A 15,316-nucleotide genomic window follows, 5' to 3' on the forward strand; every position below is an offset into this window, starting at 1 on the left:
ACCCTAGGCTACTAGTTCTCTATAAATAGGACCTTTTACTATTGTATTTTCATCTTTTAATCATATTTTTATGATTGAACCCTCTTTGGGAGGCTGGCCATTCGGCCATGCCTAGACCTTGTTCTTATGTATTTTCAACGGTGGAGTTTCTACACACCATAGATTAAGGTGTGGAGCTCTGCTGTACCTCGAGTATTAATGCAATTACTATTGTTCTTCTATTCAATTCAACTTGTTCTTGTTCTAAGATATCACTTGTTCTTCAACTTGATGAATGTGATGATCCGTGACACTCATCATCATTCTCACCTATGAACGTGTGCCTGACAACCACCTCCGTTCTACCTTAGATTGAGTGGATATCTCTTGGATCCCTTAATCGGAATCTTCGTGGTATAAGCTAGAATTGATGGCGGCATTCAAGAGAATCCGGAAGGTCTAAACCTTGTCTGTGGTATTCTGAGTAGGATTCAATGATTGAATGACTGTGACGAGCTTCAAACTCCTGAAGGCTGGGTGTTAGTGACAGACGCAAAAGAATCACTGGATTCTATTCCAACCTGATTGAGAACCGACAGATGATTAGCCGTGCCGTGACAGGGTGCGTTGAACATTTTCACTGAGAGGATGGGAGGTAGCCACTGACAACGGTGAAACCCTACATATAGCTTGCCATGGAAAGGAGTAAGAAGGATTGGATGAAGACAGTAGGAAAGCAGAGAGACGGAAGGAACACAGCATCTCCATATGCTTATCTGAAATTCCCACCAATGAATTACATAAGTATCTCTATCTTTATCTTTATGTTTTATTCATACATCATCCATAACCATTTGAGTTTGCCTGACTAAGATTTACAAGATAACCATAGCTTACTTCATACCAACAATCTCTGTGGGATCGACCCTTACTCGCGTAAGGTTTATTACTTGGACGACCCAGTACACTTGCTGGTTAGTTGTGTGAAGTTGTGATAAAGAGTTGAGATTACAATTGTGCGTACCATGTTGATGGCGCCATTGATGATCACAATTTCGTCCACCACTTTCTATGGCAAGTTTTATGTTGGGTGTCACCGTTGTCAATGGCAACTTCCCGTCCTCTCAGTAAAAACGGTCCTCTACAGTTTCTGTACGGCTAATCAACTGTCAGATTTCTCGTCTCGGATGAAAAATACCATGCACAGATATCGTATGGCTAATCAGCTGTTGGTTCTCGATCATGTAGGAATAGGATTTACTATCCTTTTGCGTCTGTCACCATGCCCTACAGTCGCGAGTTTGAAGCTCGTCATAGTCATCCCTTCCCATATCCTACTCGGAATACTACTGACAAAGTTTAGACTTTTCGGATCTCAGGAATGCTGCCAATGGATTCTAGCCTATACCACGAAGATTCTGATCTCGGATTCAGATGCTCTATTATCAGGAGAGACAATGTGATTCGTTGAAGAGAGATCCAAGAGATATACATTCAAGCTTGTTTTCATGTAGAACGAAAGTGGTTGTCAATCACGCGTTCATGAGTGAGAATGGTGATGAGTGTCACATAATCATCACATTCATCATGTTCTTGTGTGCGAATGAATATCTTAGAATAAGAATAAGCATGAATTGAATAGAAGAACAACAGTACTTTTCATTAATACTCGAGGAACAGCAAAGCTCCACACCTTAATCTATGGTGTGTAGAAATTCCACTGTTGAAAATACATAAGTGATGAAGGTCCAGGCATGACCATGAGGCCAGCCCCCAAAACATGATCAAAGGATCAAAAGATAATCCAAGGATCCCTAATACAATAGTAAAAAGTTCTATTTATACTAAACTAGTTACTAGGGTTACAGAAATAAGTAAATGATGCAGAAATCCACTTTTGGGCCCACTTTGTGTGTGCTTGGTCTGAGCATTGAAGCTTTCATGTGTAGAGGTCTTCCTTGGAGTTAAACGCCAGTTTGTAACTTGTTTCTGGCGTTTGACTCTAGCTTGCAACTTGTTTCAGGCGTTTAATGCCAGAATAGGGCAGAAAGCTGGCGTTAAACGTCAGTTTGCGTCGTCTAAAATAGGGCAAAGTATAGACTATTATATATTGATGGAAAGCCCTGAATGTCTACTTTCCAACTCAATTAAGAGCGCATCATTTGGACTTTTGTAGCTCCAAAAATTCTATTTCGAGTGCAGGGAGATCAGAATCCAACAGCATCATCAGTCCTTTTTTAGCCTCTGAATCAGATTTTTGCTCAGGTCCCTCAGTTTCAGCCAGAAAATACCTGAAATCACAGAAAAACACACAAACTCATAGTAAAGTCCAAAAATATGAATTTTGCTTAAAAACTAATAATTATTTGCTAAAAATTAACTAAATCATACTAAAAACTATATAAAAATAATGCCAAAAAGCGTATAAATTATCCACTCATCAGTCTCTCCACCCAAAATTTGGATGATTTCTCCACCCTTGGTTGTAGGTCTGAGAATAGGGATCATTATTGAGATTTCTAGGAACACTCCCCATGTAATTGACCTGTTCAGAAGAGAGTTGAGCATAATTTTAATTATCATTTTGTACAAAGTTACCTGTCATGTCATAAGAGACCTCTTGAGGTGAATTTTGGGTGTTGATAGCTGAGACTTGCATGCCACTCATGTGTTGAGTAAGTAGATTTATTTGCTGAGACATAAGCTTGTTCTGAGCAAGAATAGCATTAAGAGCTTCCACTTCAATGACGCCCTTCTTCTGAGGAGTTTCAGAGTTCATAGGATTTCTGTTAGATGAGTATAAATATTGGTTGCTTGCAACCAATTCAATAAGCTCAATAGTCTCCTCTGGTGTCTTCTTCAATCAGCTCAATAGTCTCCTCTGGTGTCTTTCTTGTCTTTTTTTCACTGCTTTTTCTTGCTTCAAGAATCAATTTCATGATTTTTCAGATCATCAATAACATTTCTCTTTGTTCATCATTCTTTCAAGAGCCAACAATTTTAACATTCATAAACAACAAGATCAAAGTTATGCACTATTCAAGCATTCATTCAGAAAACAAAAGGTATTGCCACCACATCAAAATAATTAAACTAATTTCAAGATAAAATATGAAATCCAAGTACTTCTTGTTCTTTTGTAATTAAGCACATTTTTCATTTAAGAGAGGTGAAGGATTCATGGAATTATTCATAGCTTTAAGACATAGACACTAGATACTAATGATCATGTAATGGAGACACAAACATGGATAAACATGAAGCATAAAAATCGAAAAATAGAAAAATAAGAACAAGGAAATTAAAGAACGGGTCCACCTTAGTGATGGCGGCTAGTTCTTCCTCTTGAAGATCCAATGGAACGCCTAAGCTCCTTTATGTCTCTTCCTTGCCTTTGTTGCTCCATCCTTAGTGCTTTTGGTGCTCCTATCCTTAGTTGCTCCCAATATTTGTGTGGAGGAAAATGTATCCCTTGAGGCATCTCAGGGATTTCTTGATGAGGGAATTCCTCATGCTCTTGTTGAGGTCCATGAGTGGGCTCTCTTGTTTGCTCCATCCTCTTTTTGGTGATGGGCTTGTCCTCTTCAATGAGGATGTGTTCCTCTACGACAATTGCAGCTGAATTGCATAGGGATCACATTTTTCTTGGCCACAACTTCATAGAAGTGGTCTTGATGGACCTTTGAGATGAATCTCTCTATCTCCCATTGCTCGAAAGTGGAAGCTTTTGCCTTCCCTTTCCTCTTTCTAGAGGTTTCTCCGGCCTTAGGTGCCATAAATGCTTATGGAAAAACAAAAAAGTAATGCTTTTACCACACCAAACTTAAAAGGTTTGCTCGTCCTCGAGCAAAAGAAGAAAGAAAGAAGGGGAAAAAGAAGAAAATAGAGGAGATGGAGGGAGAGATAAGTTCGGCCAAGAGAGGTAGGGTAGTGTTTGTGATATGTGAAAATGAAGGAGTGAAAAGGGGTATTTATAGAGAAAGAGAAGGAGAGTGGCCAAATGGAATTGGGTGGGTTTGGGAGGGAAAAGTGTTTTGAATTTGAAAGTGAGGTAGGTGGGGTTTTTGGGGAAGAGGTATGGAGGTGATTGGTGAAGAGAATATAAGGAAGAGGATAGGATTTGATTGGTGAGTGGTATTTTGGGTGGAGTGTTATAGAGATGTGTGAGGGAGAGAGAGAGAGAGGTAAGGTAGGTGGGGATCCTATGGGGTCCACAGATCCTGAGGGGTCAAGGATTTATCATCTCTGCTCCATTTAGGCGTGTAAATGCCCTTAGTGTGCAATCCTGGCGTTTAACGCCAGACTGCTGGTTGTTTCTGGCGTTAAACGCCAGCTTTTATTCCTTTCCTAGCATTAAATGCCAAGCTGCAACCTGTTTTGGCGTTTAACGCGAGTTTATTGCTTCTTTCTGGCATTTAACGCCAGTCTGGTGCTTCTTTCTGGCGTTTAACGCCCAAAATGGTGCCAGACTGGGCGTTAAACGCCCATTCTGCTACCTTTACTGGCGTTTAAACGCCAGTAAATTTCTCTTCCATGGTGTGCTATTTTTAATGCTATTTTGGATTTTTCTTGAATTTTTGCAGTTGTTTTTATGACTCCACATGATCATCATCCTAAAAAAAAGAATATAACATAGATAAATAAAATTAGGTTGCCTCCCAATAAGCACTTTTTTAATGTCAATAGCTTGATAGTGAGCTCTCATGGAGCTTCACGGATGTTCAGAGCATTGTTGGGACCTCCCAACACCAAACTTAGAGTTTGAATGTGGGGGTTTGATGAGCGGATAATTTATACGCTTTTTGGCATTGTTTTTATATAGTTTTTAGTAAGTTTGAGCTACTTTTAGGGATGTTTTTATTAGTTTTTATGTTAAAATCACATTTCTGGACTTTACTATGAGTTTGTGTGTTTTTCTGTGATTTCAGGTAAATTCTGACTGAAATTGAGGGATTTGAGCAAAACTCTGAAGAAGGCTGACAAAAGGACTGCTGATGCTGTTGGAATCTGACCTCCCTGCACTCGAAATGGATTTTCTGGAGCTACAGAACTCCAATTGGCGCGCTCTCAACGGCGTTGGAAAGTAGACATCCAGGGCTTTCCAGCGATATATATTAGTCCATACTTTATTCGAAGAATGACGACGTAACTTGACGTTAAACGCCAAGTACACGCTGCTGTCTGGAGTTAAACGCCAGAAAAACGTCATTATCCGGAGTTGAACGCCCAAAACACGTCATAACCTGGAGTTTGACGCCAAGAAATGCCTTAGCTCGTGAATTCATCAAGCTCAGCCCAAGCATACACCAAGTGGGCCCCGGAAGTGAATTTATGCATCAATTACTTATTCATGTAAACCCTAGTAGCTAGTTTATTATAAATAGAACATTTATCTATTGTATTAGACATCTTTTGACCATCTTTTGACCACTTTAAGTCTTTCATTATTCGGTCACTTGATCATGGAGAGGGCTGGCCATTCGGCCATGCCTGAACCTCTTTTGCTTATGTATTTTCAACGGTGAAGTTTCTACACACCATAGATTAAGGGTGTGGAGCTCTGCTGTACCTCAAGTATTAATGAAATTCTATCTTCTTTTATTCAAATTTCTCTTATTCTTATTCCAAGATATTCATTCGTACCCAAGAACATGATGAATGTTATGAGTCAGATTACCCTCATTATCATTCTCACTTATGAACGCGCGTGATTGACAACCACTTACGTTCTACATGCAACAGAGCTTGAATGCGTATCTCTTAGATTCCCCAACAGAATCTTCGTGGTATAAGCTAGATAGATGGCGGCATTTATGAGGATCCGGAAAGTCTCACCTTGTCTGTGGTATTCCGAGTAGGATCCTGGGAATCCGGAAAGTCCAACCTTGTCTGTGGTGTTCCGAGTAGGATTCCGGTAATGAATGACTGTGACGTGCTTCAAACTTTAACCTGCTGGGCGTTGGTGACAAACGCAAAAGAGGGATTCTATTCCAGTAGGAGCGGGAACCAACCGGTGATTAGCCGTACTGTGACAGAGTGCGTTAGCATAGTTTTCACTGCGAGGATGGGATGTAGCCATTAGCCATGGGTGATGCCTCCAGACTGGTTAGCTGTGTGAGTGACAGCCGCACAGGATATTTCCCCGTGAGGAATGAAAGTAGCCACAGTTGATGGTGAACCCCTATACAAAGCTTGCCATGGAAAGGAGTAAGAAGGATTGAGTAGAAGCAGTAGGAGAGCAGGCGTGCTTGGGCTCTACAGCATCTCCACCCGCTTATCTGAAATTCCTACCAATGAATCTGCATAAGTCTTCTATCCCTTTATTTTACATATAATCTATTTTCTTATTTTTATTTTCTAAATCCATAAACTATTTTAATCTGCCTGACTGAGATTTGCAAGATGACCATAGCTTGCTTCATACCAACAATCTCTGTGGATTCGACCCTTACTCACGTAAGGTTTATTACTTGGACGACCCAGTACACTTGCTGGTTAGTTGAACGGAGTTGTGAAAATAAACAATGTCATCAGAGTAAACATCCTACAAGTAGAAAGAACAAGTGATCACAATTTCGTCTACCAAGTTTTTGGCGCCGTTGCCGGGGATTGTTTGAGTATGGACAACTGACGGTTCATCTTGTTGCTCAGATTAGGTAATTTTCTTTCCAAAAATCTTTTTCAAAAAATTTTCTTTTATTTTTCGTTTTTCCAAAAATGTTTTCGAAAACAAAAAGTAATAAAAATACAAAAAAAATTAGAAAATCATAAAAAATCAAAAATATTTTGTGTTTCTTGTTTGAGTCTTGTGTTAATTTTTAAGTTTGGTGTCAATTGCATGCTTTTAAAATTTTTCTTGCATTTTTTCGAAAATCTCATGCATTCATAGTGTTCTTCATGATCTTCAAGTTGTTCTTGACAAGTCTTCTTGTTTGATCTTGATGATTTCTTGTTTTGTGTCTTTTGTTGTTTTTCATGTGCACTTTTGCATTCATATTTTCCATGCATTAAAGATTTTTAAGTTTGGTGTCTTACATGTTTTCTTTGCATCAAAAATTTTTCAAAAACATGTTCTTGATGTTCATCATGATCTTCAAAGTGTTCTTGGTGTTCATCTTGACATTCATAGCATTCTTGCATGCATCTTGTGTCTTGATCCAAAATTTTCATGTTTTGGGTCATTTTTGTGTTTTTCTTTAAAAATTCAAAAATCAAAAAAAATCTTTTCCCTATTTCCCTCCAAAATTTCGAAATTTTGGGATTGACTTGATCAAAAATTTTCAAAATTAGTTGTTTCTTACAAGTCAAATCAAAATTTCAATTTTAAAAATCTTATCTTTTCAAAATCTTTTTCAAAAATCATATCTTTTTCATTTTTTTTATAATTTTCGAAAATTTCAAAAATCTTTTTCAAAATATTTTCAAAATCTTTATCTTATCTTTTTATCTAATTTTCGAAAATTAGCTAACAATTAATGTGATTGGTTCAAAAATTTGAAGTTTGTTACTTTTTTGTTAAGAAAGGTTCAATCTTTAAGTTCTAGAATCTTATCTTGTAGTTTCTTGTTAGTTAAGTCAATTTTAAAATTAAATCTTTTCCAAAATATCTTTTTCAAATGTATCTTTTTATCGTTTATCTTATCTTTTTCAAAAATTTTATCTTTTTCAAAATTTGATTTCAAAATATCTTATCTAACTTCTTTTCTTCTTATCTTTTTAAATTTTGATTTCAAATCTTTTTCAATCAACTAACTAACTTTTTGTTTGTTTCTTATCTCTTTCAAAACCATCTAACTACTTATCCCTCTCTAATTTTCGAAAATTCTTCCTTTTTTTTTTCAAAAATTCTTTTTAATTGTTTTACATTTTAATTTTAAACTTATTTAGTCTTTAATTTTCAAAATTACTAACCTCTTTTTCAAAATTATTTTCGAATTCTTCTCTCTCTTCTCTTACCTTCTTCTTTTTAATTATTTAATTACTAACACTTCTCTTCACCTCTCTTCATTCAAAAATCCGAATCCATCCTTCTTCTTTCTTCTACCCCTTTCTTCTTCTACTAACATAAAGGAATCTCTATACTGTGACATAGAGGATTCCTCTTTTCTTTTCTTGTTTTCTTCTCTTTCTTATGAGCAGGAACAAGGATAAAGGCACTCTTGTTGAAGCTGATCCAGAACCTGAAAGGACTCTGAAGAGAAAATTAAGAGAAGCTAAATTACAACAATCCAGAAATAACCTTTCAGAAATTTTCGAACAGGAGAAGGACATGGCAGCCGCAAATAATAATGATAATAATGCAAGGAGAATGCTTGGTGACTTCACAAAGCCAACATCCAAGTTTGATGGAAGAAGCATCTCCATTCCTGCCATTGGAGCCAATAACTTTGAGCTTAAGCCTCAACTAGTTGCATTAATGCAACAAAACTGCAAGTTTTATGGGCTTCCATCTGAAGATCCCTATCAGTTTTTAACTGAGTTCTTGCAAGTTTGTGATACTGTAAAGACGAATGGAGTTAATCCTGAAGTCTACAGACTCATGCTTTTCCCTTTTGCTGTAAGAGACAGAGCCAGAACATGGTTGGATTCACAACCTAAGGATAGCCTGGACTCATGGGATAAGCTGGTCACTGCCTTCTTGGATAAATTCTTTCCTCCTCAAAAGCTGAGCAAGCTGAGAGTGGATGTTCAAACCTTCAAACAAAAAGATGGTGAATCCCTCTATGAAGCTTGGGAAAGATACAAGCAGCTGACCAAGAGATGTCCATCTGACATGTTTTCAGAATGGACCCTATTAGATATATTCTATTATGGTCTCTCTGAATTTTCGAAAATGTCATTGGACCATTCTGCAGGTGGATCTATTCACCTGAAGAAAACGCCTGAAGAGGCACAAGAACTCATTGACATGGTTGCAAACAACCAGTTTATGTACACCTCTGAAAGGAATTCCGTGAATAATGGGGTACCTCAGAAGAAAGGAGTTCTTGAAATTGATGCTCTGAATGCCATATTGGCTCAGAACAAAATGTTGACTCAACAGGTCAACATAATCTCTCAAAATCTGAATGGATTGCAACATGCAGCCAACAGTACTAGAGAGGCAGCTTCTGAAGAAGCTTATGATCCTGAGAACCCTGCCATGGCAGAGGTTAATTACTTAGGTGAACCTTATGGAAACACCTATAACTCATCATGGAGAAATCATCCAAATTTCTCATGGAAGGATCAACAAAAGCCTCAACAAGGCTTTAATAATGGTGGACGCAATAGGCTAAATAATAGTAAGCCATATCCATCATCTTCTCAGCAACAGACAGAGAATGCTGAACAAAATAATTCTAATTTAGCTAATATAGTCTCTGATCTGTCAAAGGCCACTTTCAGTTTCATGAATGAAACCAGATCCTCCATTAGAAATTTGGAAGCACAAGTGGGCCAGCTGAGTAAGAAGGTTATTGAAACTCCTCCCAGTACTCTCCCAAGCAATACAGAAGAGAATCCAAAGGGAGAGTGCAAAGCCATTGACTTAGTCAACATGGCCGAATGCACTAGGGAGGAGAAGGACGAAAATCCTAGTGAGGAAGACCTCCTGGGACGTCCTTCAAGCAAGAAGGAGTTTCCTATTAAGGATCCTGAGGAATCTGAGGCTCATTTAGAGACCATAGAGATTCCATTAAATCTCCTTCTGCCATTCATGAGCTCTGAAAAATATTCATCCTCTGAAGAGGATGAAGATGTGACTGGTGAGCAAGTTGCTCAATATCTAGGAGCTATCATGAAGCTGAATGCCAAGCTATTTGGTAATGAGACTTGGGAAAGTGAACCTCCCTCGCTCATTAGTGATTTAGATACTTGGATTCAGGAAACTCTACCTCAAAAGAAACAAGATCCTGGCAAGTTCTTAATACCTTGCACCATTGGCACCATGAGCTTTGAGAAAGCTCTATGTGATCTTGGGTCAGGGATAAACCTTATGCCACTCTCTGTAATGGAGAAGCTGGGGATCATTGAGGTACAACCTGTATGGTTCTCATTACAATTGGCAGACAAGTCAATGAGACAAGCTTATGGAATGGTAGAGGACGTGCTAGTGAAGGTTGAAGGCCTTTACATCCCTGCTGATTTCATAATCCTAGATACTAGGAAGAAAGATGATGAATGCATCATCCTAGGAAGACCTTTCCTAGCCACAGCAGAAGCTGTGATAGATGTCAACAGAGGAGAGTTAGTCCTTCAATTGAATGGGGAATACCTTGTGTTTCAAGCACATGGCCATCCCTCTGTGACAAAAGAGAGTAAGCATGAAGAGCTTCTCTCAGTTCAAGGTCAAGAAGAGCCCACACAGTCAAACTCTAAGTTTGGTGTTGTGAGGCCACAACCAAACTCTAAGTTTGGTGTTCAAATTCCATATCCAAACTCTAAGTTTGGTGTGGAGACAACCCACTAAATTGACCTGATCATCTTGTGGCTCCATGAGAGCCACTGTCAAGCTATTGACATTAAAGAAGCGCTTGTTGGGAGGCAACCCAATTTTATTTATCTAATTTTATTTTATTTTATTTTGGTGTTATTTTTGTGTTGAATAAGGTACATGATCATGAGGAGTCACGAAAAAATCAAAGAAATTAAAAACAGAGTCAAAAACAGAAGAAAAAAATTTTTCACCCTGGAGGACGCACGGGCTGGTGTTCAACGCCCAGAAGGTGCATCTGGCCGGCGTTCAACGCCAGAACAGAGCACCATTCTGGCGCTGAACGCCCAAAACAAGCACCAACCTGGCGTTAAACGCCAGGATGGTGCACAGAGAGGACAAACTGGCGCTGAACGCCAGGAACAAGCATGAAACTGGCGTTCAACGCCAGAAACATGCATCACATGGGCGTTGAACGCCCAGAACATGCACCAATGGGCGTTTGAATGCCAGAATGATGCATGAAGGCATTTTACATGCCTATATGGTGAAGGAATGGTATTTCTTTTCACCTCAGGATCTGTGGACCCCACAGGATCACCTCAGGATCTGTGGACCTCACAAGATCCCCACCTACCTCGCCCTCTCTCTTTCCATTCATGATCATCCCTTCTGTTTTTCATTCACCACCTGCATCTATCCACTCTTCCCCATACACCCCAACTTCTCTTTCCCACCCAATCCCACCCATATAGCCGACTCCATCTCCCCTCACTCACCTCCATCTTCTTCTTCTTCTTCTCTTCTTTCTTTTCTTGCTCGAGGGCGAGCAATATTTTAAGTTTGGTGTGGTAAAAGCATAGCTTTTTTGCTTTTCCATTACCATTAATGGCACCTAAGGCCAGAGAAACCTCAAAGGGAAGACAAAAGCTTTCACCTCTGAGTCTTGGGAGATGGAAAATATAAGCCGTCATAGCTCAGTGGTATAACATGTGGCTGCAAATCAAGAGATCCCTGAGATACCTCAGGGGATAAGTTGTCCTCCACACAACTATTGGGAGCAAATAATGTTAAAAACACCAAAATCACTAAGGATCATGCAACAGAAGCAAGGAAAAGACATAAAGAAGCTCAAAAAGCACCATTGGACCTTCAAGAAGGCGCCACCCTCACTCAGGTGGATTCATTCCTTGCTCTTTATTTCTTTCTGTTTTCGTTTTTAATATTGTGTTTATCTATGTTTTGTGTCTTTACTTCATGATCATTAGTATGTAACCATGCCTTAAAAGATTATGAATAATTCCATTAGTCCTTCACCTCTCTTAAATGAAAAATGTTTTAATTCAAAAGAACAAGAAGTACATAATTTTCGAAATTATTAGTGAATTTAATTTAATTATATTGATGTGGTGGCAATAATTTTTGTTTTCTGAATGAATGCTTGAACAGTGCATATTTTTGATCTTGTTGTTTATGAGTGTTAAAATTGTTGGCTCTTGAAAGAATGATGAACAAAGAGAAATGTTATTGATGATCTGAAAAATCATGAAATTGATTCTTGAAGCAAGAAAAAGCAGTGAAAAGCAAAAGCTTGTGAAAAAAAAAAGAAAAAAAGAAAAAGCAAGTAGAAAAAGCCAATAGCCCTTAAAACCAAAAGGCAAGGGTAAAAAGGATCCAAGGCTTTGAGCATCAATGGATAGGAGGGCCCAAGGAAATTAAATCCAGGCCTAAGCGGCTAAATCAAGCTGTCCCTAACCATGTGCTTGTGTCATGAAGGTCCAAGTGAAAAGCTTGAGACTGAATGGTTAAAGTCGTGATCCAAAGCTAAAGAGTGTGCTTAAGAGCTCTGGACACCACTAACTGGGGACTTTAGCAAAGCTGAGTCACAATCTGAAAAGGTTCACCCAGTTATGTGTCTGTGGCATTTGTGTATCCGGTGGTAATACTGGAAGACAAAGTGCTTAGGGCCACAGCCAGGACTCAAAAGTAGCTGTGTTCAAGAATCAACATGCCTAACTAGGAAAGTCAATAACACTATCTGAAATTCTAAGTTCCTAGAGAAGCCAATCACTCTAAACTTCAAAGGAAAAAGTGAGATGACAAAACTATTCAGAAGCAAAAAGCTACAAGCCCCGCTCATCTAATTAAATTAATATTCATTGATATTTTGGACTTTACAGTATATTCTCTTCTTTTTATCCTATTTGATTTTCAGTTGCTTGGGGACAAGCAACAATTTAAGTTTGGTGTTGTGATGAGCGGATAATTTATACGCTTTTTGGCATTGTTTTTATATAGTTTTTAGTAAGTTTGAGCTACTTTTAGGGATGTTTTTATTAGTTTTTATGTTAAAATCACATTTCTGGACTTTACTATGAGTTTGTGTGTTTTTCTGTGATTTCAGGTAAATTCTGACTGAAATTGAGGGATTTGAGCAAAACTCTGAAGAAGGCTGACAAAAGGACTGCTGATGCTGTTGGAATCTGACCTCCCTGCACTCGAAATGGATTTTCTGGAGCTACAGAACTCCAATTGGCGTGCTCTCAACGGCGTTGGAAAGTAGACATCCAGGGCTTTCCAGCGATATATATTAGTCCATACTTTATTCGAAGAATGACGACGTAACTTGACGTTAAACGCCAAGTACACGCTGCTGTCTGGAGTTAAACGCCAGAAAAACGTCATTATCCGGAGTTGAACGCCCAAAACACGTCATAACCTGGAGTTTGACGCCAAGAAATGCCTTAGCTCGTGAATTCATCAAGCTCAGCCCAAGCATACACCAAGTGGGCCCCGGAAGTGAATTTATGCATCAATTACTTATTCATGTAAACCCTAGTAGCTAGTTTATTATAAATAGAACATTTATCTATTGTATTAGACATCTTTTGACCATCTTTTGACCACTTTAAGTCTTTCATTATTCGGTCACTTGATCATGGAGAGGGCTGGCCATTCGGCCATGCCTGAACCTCTTTTGCTTATGTATTTTCAACGGTGGAGTTTCTGCACACCATAGATTAAGGGTGTGGAGCTCTGCTGTACCTCAAGTATTAATGAAATTCTATCTTCTTTTATTCAAATTTCTCTTATTCTTATTCCAAGATATTCATTCGTACCCAAGAACATGATGAATGTTATGAGTCAGATTACCCTCATTATCATTCTCACTTATGAACGCGCGTGATTGACAACCACTTACGTTCTACATGCAACAGAGCTTGAATGCGTATCTCTTAGATTCCCCAACAGAATCTTCGTGGTATAAGCTAGATAGATGGCGGCATTTATGAGGATCCGGAAAGTCTCACCTTGTCTGTGGTATTCCGAGTAGGATCCTGGGAATCCGGAAAGTCCAACCTTGTCTGTGGTGTTCCGAGTAGGATTCTGGTAATGAATGACTGTGACGTGCTTCAAACTTTAACCTGCTGGGCGTTGGTGACAAACGCAAAAGAGGGATTCTATTCCAGTAGGAGCGGGAACCAACCGGTGATTAGCCGTACTGTGACAGAGTGTGTTAGCATAGTTTTCACTGCGAGGATGGGATGTAGCCATCAGCCATGGGTGATGCCTCCAGACTGGTTAGCTGTGTGAGTGACAGCCGCACAGGATATTTCCCCGTGAGGAATGAAAGTAGCCACAGTTGATGGTGAACCCCTATACAAAGCTTGCCATGGAAAGAAGTAAGAAGGATTGAGTAGAAGCAGTAGGAGAGCAGGCGTGCTTGGGCTCTACAGCATCTCCACCCGCTTCTCTGAAATTCCTACCAATGAATCTGCATAAGTCTTCTATCCCTTTATTTTACATATAATCTATTTTCTTATTTTTATTTTCTAAATCCATAAACTATTTTAATATGCCTGACTGAGATTTACAAGATGACCATAGCTTGCTTCATACCAACAATCTCTGTGGATTCGACCCTTACTCACGTAAGGTTTATTACTTGGACGACCCAGTACACTTGCTGGTTAGTTGAACGGAGTTGTGAAAATAAACAATGTCATCAGAGTAAACATCCTACAAGTAGAAAGAACAAGTGATCACAATTTCGTCTACCAGGGTTCAACACCAAACTTATAGTTTGGTTGTGGCCTCCCAACACCAAACTTAGAGTTTGACTGTGGGGGCTTTGTTTGACTCTACATTGAGAGAAGCTTTTCTTGCTTCCTCTCCATGGTTACAGAGGGAAATCCTTGAGTTTTAAACACAAGGTAGTCCTCATTCAATTGAAGGATCAACTCTCCTCTGTCCACATCAATCACAGCTTTTGCTGTGGCTAGGAAGGGTCTTCCAAGGATGATTGATTCATCCTTATCCTTCCCAGTGTCTAGGATTATGAAATCAGTAGGGATGTAAAGGCCTTTGACCTTTACTAGCACGTCCTCTACCTGTCCATAAGCATTTTTCATGGATTTGTCTGCCATCTGTAATGAGAATTTGGCAGCCTGTACTTCAAAGATTCCCAGTTTTTCCATTACAGAGAATGGCATTAAGTTTATGCCTGACCCTAGGTCACACAGAGCTTTCTCAAAGGTCATGGTGCCTATGATACAGGGAATTAAGAATTTACCGGGATTCTGTTTCTTTTGAGGTAATGTCTGCCTAATGGTGGACGAAATTGTGATAAAAGAGTTTCAGGCACTGGTAGAGAAGCTCACAACTCCGTTCAACTAACCAGCAAGTGTACTGGGTCGTCCAAGTAATAAACCTTACGTGAGTAAGGGTCGATCCCATAGAGATTGTTGGTATGAAGCAAGCTATGGTCACCTTGTAAATCTCAGTTAGGCAGATTAAATTGGTTTATGGGTTTCGAAAATAAAAATAAGAAAATAAATAATAAAAGGGATAGAATACTTATGCAGACTCATTGGTGGGAATTTCAGATAAGCGAATGGAGATACTGCATGGCTCAAGGACGCC

The sequence above is a fragment of the Arachis hypogaea genome, chromosome 3 (assembly GCF_003086295.3).
Source record: "Arachis hypogaea cultivar Tifrunner chromosome 3, arahy.Tifrunner.gnm2.J5K5, whole genome shotgun sequence".
NCBI lineage: Eukaryota > Viridiplantae > Streptophyta > Magnoliopsida > Fabales > Fabaceae > Arachis > Arachis hypogaea.